At 47.1% G+C, this 8,754-nt stretch overlaps 1 pseudogene; it reads left to right on the forward strand.

Annotated features, from left to right (window-relative positions):
- Positions 1-2,586: 2,586 nt before the first annotated feature.
- Positions 2,587-4,138, forward strand: LOC115310252 (annotated as a pseudogene).
- The last annotated feature ends 4,616 nt before the right edge of the window (positions 4,139-8,754 follow it).

The raw sequence follows: 8,754 nt of genomic DNA on the forward strand, positions 1-8,754 counted from the left end.
ACATAGGAAGGAACTCAACTACTATTCCATGACTAACTTCACGTTAAATTTGCAGAGAGCAGTTCGCCAGCCTCATCGAGCTGCATGTACTCGGGGCGCTCGGACTCGCGGAGTTCCTGTGGTCACCCTGACGACCAGTCTTCTGAGGTGGAACTTTCGTGGGAACAATGTGATTTTCCTTGTCATGTGTTAGAATAGACACATAGGAAGGAACTCAACTACTATTTCATGACTAACTTCACGCTAATTTTGCAGAGAGCAGTTCGCCAGCCCCATCGAGCTGCACATACTCCCGCCGCTCAGACTGGTGGAGTTTCTGCGGTAACCCTGACAACCAGTCTTCTGAAATAAACCTGTCATGGAACGCAGGTGAATTTCCTTTTTATGCGTTCAAATAGGGGAATAAGGGAGGACTTCCTCTTCTCCTTCGCTAAATTCACATTAAATTTGCAGAGCGGATTTCTGCGGCTCCGTTGGACCACACATACTCGTGCGCCGTACTAAAGAATAGTCCACTAGGGGCCCATAGTAAGTGGTGGCCGAATATTGTTTGTGCTATCCTTTTAGTCCCATTCTTTTTTGTGAGCTTGCTTTCTTAGTTGGTAAAAAGAGCGCAGAAGGACAAGACACAAGGAGTATACAGACAGGCGCTGTAAAAGTACACAGAGAGGCACTGTTTCTGCCAGCTAAGATGAACAACCAACTCGCTCAACTTTCCGCTCTCTTGAACTTGCTTTCTTACAATACTGTTTTTGTAAAAGCCTTTATTTATTTCATTTTGTTTCCAGTTGATCACAGCTACGCTCTACATCAAGATGCTGCTCCTGCTCAAGTGTCCAGCGGGGACGTGGCTGACTTGGAGAGTTTGGTTTCTTCACCGTCGTCTAGAAACTCTCTCTCTGGCTGTGCTGCTGGGCCTTCTCACAAATGTGGGTTCTTTCTATGATGCGAACTTTTTTCTTTGCAGGTTTTTTTTTTCTTAAATTATTAAAGGTAAGACCGCAAAAGTAAAAAAGCCAAGGCTCGAAAAACACCAGCGGATACTAAACTTTATTTTGACAGCTGATGGCGCAAGGGGTCACATAACACAAGACCGGGTAGCCGGCAGCTACAAATCGAAGTTTGTTCAAAGTTTACCGTATTTTTGTGTTTCATGGTATTGTCATCGTCAAGCACACAAAAAGACAAAAAATGTTCCTCAGGCAGGTGTTAACACTATCGGATCAAAAGAGCTCAGCCGGTTTCACTGAATCATAAGTCTTCCCGCAAAACCTCACGTAAGACAGTGTTTTTATAGTTATTGAAAAGCTGCCCTGGTCACATGTGTGTGATGCTGAGCCTGTCATGGTCCATTGTCCTATCTGACAAACCTTAGTTGCCTTTTTTTTTGCGAGCGCTTCACTGTTACTTATGCCATGGGCCTAAGTAAGGTATGGTCAAGCTTTAAGAAAATGCATTTCACAGTTTGGATGCTTATTCTGACTTGCATGCTTCTGTGTGCGCCCTTGTCTTTTTGGACTATCAGGTCTCTGGCCAGCATGAAGCGCCTAGACCGACATAAAGATGTGCTGCTATCCTTAACTTGAATTGCATATGTGTAGTCTGTCATACTTGATGTTCTTGTTTAAAAACACTTTAAATCGTTGAGGAGTATTCTTGAGTGTGAATGGATTACACATTTAATAAATTGGTGGCGAATGCAAGTTTTTCTTGGAGACCTGATCTGGGTCATTTGTCAAATTGCAGCACCGGGCAAAAGCCGCAGCATCGACAAGAAGATGAACGCCATGAGAGCCAAGGTGCGACAGCTTCAAGAGCGCAACAAGAGGCTCCAAAGAAGGCTGCAACGACAACGTCAGATGAGGACTGTGGCCGAAGTCGTTGAGAGTGTCCGCGCTCATGTGTCTCCTGCCGTCGCTGCACTCGTTGAAGCCCAGCTTAAAATGAGCAATGTGAGCCGGTTTGGCCGGAGATGGTGCAGCCACAACAAAGCCTTGGCTTTAGGCCTCTACTTTCATAGCCCCAAAGGCTATAGGTATTGCAGGCGACTGCTCAGGCTGCCATCAGTTAGGTCACTGCAGCTATGGCTTCAGCGTGTGCCACTGAGGGTTGGATTTTACCCTGACATTTTTGAGCTCATAAAGAGGCGGGCAGCTTCTTTTTCTCGAGCCGATCGGGCCTGCAGCATAGTGTTTGATGAAATGCACATCAAAAAAGAGCTTTCATACAACCCCTCGTCTGACAGGTTTGAAGGACTTGAAGAACATAGTGGACAGCAAGGCAAAAAGCTGGCAAACAAGGCTCTCATGTTCATGGCAGAAGGAGTCGGAACACCGTGGAAGCAGCCACTTGGCTACTCACAAAGGCACACCTTCAGATGTCCTAAAAGATCTCCTTTTCCAGTGCTACAACACCCTTGTGGACGCTGGCCTGGAGCCGGTAGCTGTTGTATGCGATCAAGGGAGCCAGAACGTGTCTCTTTTTTCAAGCATTGTAACTACCGAAAAGCCTTACGTAGAGATCAATGGCAAGCCACTTTTTTTCCTTTTCGATGCTCCGCCGCACCTTTTGAAGTGCCTTAGAAACATGTTGTTCAAATACGACTTCAAAGCTGGTGATTACCTAGTGAAAATTTCCTACATCAAGGAAGCTTATGAAAAGGACCGTAAACTTGAGATCCGGTCTATGCCGAAGCTGAACGATAAGCATTTTAATTTGACGTTCTCGTCAAAGATGTCGGTGAAGCTAGCAGCTCAAGTTTTCAGCAATCACTGTGCAGCTGCAATGTATGCCCTTGTTACTTTTCAGCAATTGCCAGCCACAGCTGTTCACACAGCGAGATTTGTTGAAAGAATTGACCGTCTCTTTGACAGCCTAAATAGCTCTCAGAAATTTGCAAAGACGCCATATGCCTCTGCCATGTGTAACGGCTCTATTCATGAGGAGTTTCTGGAAGAGTGCATTCTGGTGTTTAAAAGCCTGCAATACTCGGGTGTAGAAGGCAGCCGCACTGCATTCGTGGCTTCTGCTTGACAGTTAGGTCACTGCTGCTGCTCAGCAATCACCTCAGGGTTAATTACGGTTTTTCCTACCTTTTAACCCGCCATTTGAACCAAGGCGCCCTTGAAAACACTTTTGCTGTTATACGTTCAAAATCCGGTGCAAACACGAACTCCACTTCCCGTCAATTTCAGGCTGCGTTCAGGCACCTTTTGATTAGCAACCTATTCAAAATCTCGGAAAAATCAAACTGTGCTGACGACATGATGTCTCTCCTTGCTACGTTCCCAGCAGGCCTTTTGGCACCTTCTTCTCCTCTTGCCTTAGGGAGCACAGTTTTTCTTGACACGGCAGACGATTCGCCTTCAAACTACCCTTCGGCAATAGAAGAGAACAACATGGTTTATTTTTCTGGGTGGCTGGCATCGAAATTCCTCAAGGTTCATTCCTGTGTGGGAACATCTGAGAAATATGAGCTGAGGACAGAAAATGCGTGTTTTTCTGAAGGAAATCAAGTGCTCTTGTATTTAAGTGTGAAAGGCACTGCCGACTCCGACTTCGGAAACCTCTCAGTCCCTTCTGCTTCTTTCCGATTATTTGTTGCAGCTTGTGAGGAAGTCTTCGAGACAAATATCAGCAACCTAATTTCAAAAGAGAGCATAGTGCGTACTCTGTGTGTCCTTTTTCACCAGAAGGTTCCAAAGTCTCTGACTGTATGCAACGAAAGTGTTTATGATGATTTGTTTTCTCTAATTGCCAGAGTCAGGCTCCACTGGTTCGCGCGGAAAAAAAATGTTGAACTATTTGATACAGCAGCAGCAAAGTGTAAAGCGAGGCAGCAAGTGCACAGGCTAGGTACGTGAGACCACCCAGGCTATATTTAAAGCAGTGTAGGCATGTTCTATTCGTAATTTCATTTTCTTCAGGTTTTCAGGAGAAATGTAGTCTTCTAACTGATTCACATATATAGCGCTTAAATCTGTGAAGCTACACTGGCTTGTGAAGTGCAGCATACCACAGGGCTCCAAGATGGTTTACTCCACTTGGCTTCCTTGACCTGCACCGAACAATCGTTCCGTTGCAGTGTAGCAGCACCAGCAGATGCAAGTTAAAATATTTTCAGCATTATGGTACCTTGCCCAAGAGCCACGTAGACAAGTGTAGTTTTTTTTTTTTTTTTTCTGTGTATTACAGTGGGGATTGCAGTTGTCCTCGGAACACCGTGAAACCTCTGAGTTATTAGTGGCTGCCTATGAACTGTCAATGTCCTCACAACATCCAACCGATTGTACATTGTCTTATTATATTATAATGTGCCTATGTACCGATCTACTAGTTTTCTTGCACTATGACACTTCCAAAATAGTGGATACCGATTGTATGATTCTAGTGAGTGATCTGATTGAATGTTTGTAAGTGAATAAAACAAATAAAGCGCGACTGTTAATACAACGTTGCACTTGCATTAGAGTTACTGTTGTGTATTTCATATGCCCAACACACTCCAGCGATTTCATTCACTCTTTTTTCTGTGACATTACGCCATTCGCTTTAAGGTTTCTCACATATTTCCGAGGGATCCTGAAGGAAAAAAGGGCAAAACACTGCGGCTCGAGTTCAACCACAGAGCAAAGACACGTGTGACTAAATGAAACTACTCTCATAGCAGGTCGGCTAACAAAGTCGGCTGCAGAAAAAAACGTTTCGAACAAAATATAAGAGCAAGGGCAAAGAAGGGCGTAAACGATCGAGTATAAACACAAGATGTAAACATCCCAAGAAAAACCGAGACTGCAGGTAAAAAGAACGACATGCACACTAAAAAGTATCAAACAAAGCTGAAACACGGAGCTATGTTTGAGACTTTTTAGTGTTTATGTCGTTCATTTTACCTGTAATCTCTGGAATTATTTTTAATTTTCGCGCCAAACCGCACGCAGGCATGACGTCACGTTTTTTTCCGGAAGTTTCGTCATTTCCTGTTTATTTTTTGTTCCGCCGGAAGTGTCCCCGCGACTCATAGATGGCGCTAAAACAGCCCCATGGGCCGCCATTTTTTCGACATGTGGGCTTCTATGGAAGCTTCGCTACCCATGTACATATACCTTGGGTGAGCCTTTGAGGCTTTCTGATTTCTCTTATCAGCTCGATGTATCGGCTGCGTCTAAACCTAGGGTGAAACTGGGCGTAAAGCACTTTTATTCACTATTTTCTTTTGTTTGATTTTTTTTTTTTTCGGGAGGGAGAAAAGTGAATTTTGGAAATATAAAAATAGGGGGCGTGCCGAAAGATTAGGTTGTCTGTCCGGTCTGCGTATGGTTTGTGACTCTACCGTAACAGGCACAGTGTGCACGGCTTATACCTACCTGATGGATGCTAAGAGGGTATGTATTCCGTATCTCTCACTAATCTCTACGACAATTGCTGTATCGCGCTTCCCCGCTCTGCGATTGCTGCTACCGGACGGTCATCTTGGGACACGGCAAAGCAATCTTTTGCAGCGTTGCGGAGGCTGGGCGACAGCGTGCTGAAAACACGTTTTCTACTCGTTTGTCGTCATTGGTCATGTTAAGTCCATGCTCCGTTATTGCTACTGAACACTCTGAGTTTCATACTCCTAGCGCAGCAACTAAATGGTGCAGGGCATACAAAGGCGTGACACACCGAAACCACCGAAACTATTGACGAACCGAGCCCCACAAGCTCCTTCCGGCCGCACGGTTATGACGAACCTGGCATCTGGTGGAAATGGGTAGCAGAAGCCAAAATTATTTAAGGGATAAATAAGTTAAGGCCAGTGTAGAGCAAAGTAATTAAGGCCAGTCTACAGCGGCAGGGTGTAAAGTAAAACAGACGGCGACGTTATGAACTTTCTACGAACGTTTAAATATTCCTGAAAGGTTTGAATACTCGCTTCAAGCACATATAGGGAAGGTTACCTTGGCCGATGGATTTATTGACCATGCACGCTGTTGATATTTAAATTTAGACAACGTTCTTGAACCCGCTTATCGACGCACGAAACCCTCAAACTTGTCAAATATTTCGTGGTTCGGTATTGCAGCGAGAAGGAATAGTCCTGTTGCAAAAAGTACAGCGCCACGACAGCAGGGAATTTCGGGAACCCTCGGTGCAGATCACGCGCTTTCTCATTGCGCCTCCACGACTGCGCGCGCTTCCCGGCAGCTACAGCGAGCAGCCGTTGCAGCCATCCACCGTTCCGCCCATCCGCAGAGTCGTACGTCGTTGGCGGCGTACCGTATCTGTAGCAGCGTAAAGGCATCGCGACAGGTGAACTTATTTGAATACGTTGTTCGTCATAACTGACCTTCAGGCATTAAAGTGTCACCAAATCCACTTACTTTGCATCGCAACCGTGGCAGGTTTCAACCAGGTTTGACAAAGCGTTGGTACAGCAGACGACAGAGCCGGTGCAAAGGAGAGGGATGAGAAAGGGGCAGCCGTTGGCTCGTGGCTCGCCGACTCGGCTGCTGAAAAGTTGTTGCCGTGGTAACCTGCGCCTGCTCGCGTATGCCACGTGGTCACGCGGTAGCGGCAGGAGGGGCGTACCGAGGATTCCCATTATTCGTCGCGCGGCGCGCGCGGGCTTTTGGGATTTTTGCAAAGGGTCTATTGGACGGAAGCCGTCCATGTGCTACGGCGATACCGGAACACCGTTGTTCAATAGATAGCGCGTCAATTGGTTTCAGGCGGGGTGCATAAACATGATTTGACGGCTTCCCAATCAAAGTATATTGATTTGCTGGGCTAAACATTCTAGAAAGGGCAGCGGTCCGTACACTCCTATCTACGTCCTGGATAATGGCCTGGGTACAAGCGGTACTCCTAAATGTCCCGCCTAAGACACGGGATATAAGCAGCCCTGTGAAGAAAACTATCCGTGACGCCTCTGGAAGCGGCCCAAAAAGATCCAAGTACCACCTGTAAACGGCCCTAACCCGCCCGAACGTCTTTATGCGGCTCACTTGACAGCCGCCGAAGCGCACCGTCCCGCTTAAAGAAAAGAAAGCGCGAATGAAGCACAAAAGCCCGTAAAAGCCGCGTGTCTCCGAGTCTCCCCATCACCGCTGTCGGCGGCGGGGCGCACGGCGCACACTTGAGAAAGAGAAAGGGTTCGAGCCCCATTCCCTCTCCTCAAGTCCCTTTCTTTCTCTCTCTGAAAAGTTGAAAACAAAAACAAGAAATTTTTTGCGAGTCCTACCACGCATGCTCAGCCCGCGCAAAAGGCGTAGCTTGGCCGGTAATCGCGCGAAGTTGCTATGTCGTCGTCGCGTTCTCTTGTGCGCGCAAGCCGCACCGTTCAAAAAGGAAAGTTGGTTTGAAATCTACGGCGGTGATGTATTCATCGCAACACATCAAAGGTGTGCTGCGAGGTCAATGCCACGCAAGCAACTGCGAGTGCGATGGCTACAGCAGGGCCCTCGGCAACTGCAGCCAACCTGCGGCTCCTCACCAAGCGACGGGGGTGCGTTTACTGCGGCCACAGACCTGTACAGCACGCACGGATTAGTAAGGGCCGCTTTTATTTCATGTTTTTGTGCGTGTGTCTGTGTGTGTCAGTCGAGGGGCACGCGTGTTCGGAACACCGCTGAGTACCCGACCGCTTCGGTATGCACTTGTCCGTGGTAATAACGTTGCGTTGTTCCGTGTGACGCTACCGAGACGTATGCCGTTATTGCACTTTAGTTTTAGTTTCACGTAGGGGGAGGCACTCACTTGATCGAATGACATTTTAGCGAACGCCCAAGTTTCACCGAATGACACTTTAGCGAACAGTCGGACGCCACGAGGCGGCGTTCTCGGGTGGGCCAAATGGGTTCACATTTTTGTAATGAGCCGCCGCAGACTGTCGCCGCGAAGCGGCGTAAAGCGCAGCGCGGCGGATGGGTTAACGGGCGCCCCCGTTATTCGCTAAAACGTCGATTCGCTCAAATATCGCTGTTCGCTAAAATGTCATTCGCTCATGTGATATGGACCCCGATGGTGCGTCTCATCTTAGTACGAACAGTCGATTGCCGCTGGCTGCCGCGGGCGTGGATATTTTTGTGGGCTCCCCGCGCCGGGTGCCTGGTAGAGCAGCATGGGGGGGGGGGGGGGGTGGAGTTGGGGATGGTGATGGTGATGGTGGCGATGGCGGCGGCGGCCCAAAGGATTGCTGCCCGTTTTTTACGCGTATTTTTATGTTTGACTGTCTTCTTCACCCACCATTTCCTGTTATCGTCTTTTTTTTTTCTTCTTTTTTTCCCCCATTTGGCGGCGGGCTAACAGGCGCATCTGCGTACGGGTCTCAACCTTTCTGTGTAGCCTTGCACGCTGCCGAGTGAGTAACCCAACTGTGCAAATAAAAATTATTATTAATATTATATCCTCTGTGAGTTCGTGCTGTCGGCATCGAGTACTGCATAAAATGACATTACAACAAAAAAACATAGGCACCCAGCACATACAGATACTATGTGCTTGTTGCACACCCCCCCCCCCCCAAAAAAAAAAAAAAAGAAAAGAAAGAAAAAAAAAGTTTAGTTATTTAGAAGTCCTCACGTCTTGTTTTTCTCTTTCTGGGTTGCATAAATTTTTTTTCTGAGGGGGCGGTATTGTGATGATTTTACACTCGGCCGTCAATGTCTAGCCTGTTGCGCAGCTTTTTTTAAACTGAAAGTGGAGAAAACATTCCATAAGTGACTCGGTATAACCCCAGACAATTTACAGCCATGTTTATTTCTACAGCTCTTT

Source organism: Ixodes scapularis, unplaced genomic scaffold (genome assembly GCF_016920785.2).
Source record: "Ixodes scapularis isolate PalLabHiFi unplaced genomic scaffold, ASM1692078v2 PGA_scaffold11__112_contigs__length_91849675, whole genome shotgun sequence".
Lineage (NCBI taxonomy): Eukaryota > Metazoa > Arthropoda > Arachnida > Ixodida > Ixodidae > Ixodes > Ixodes scapularis.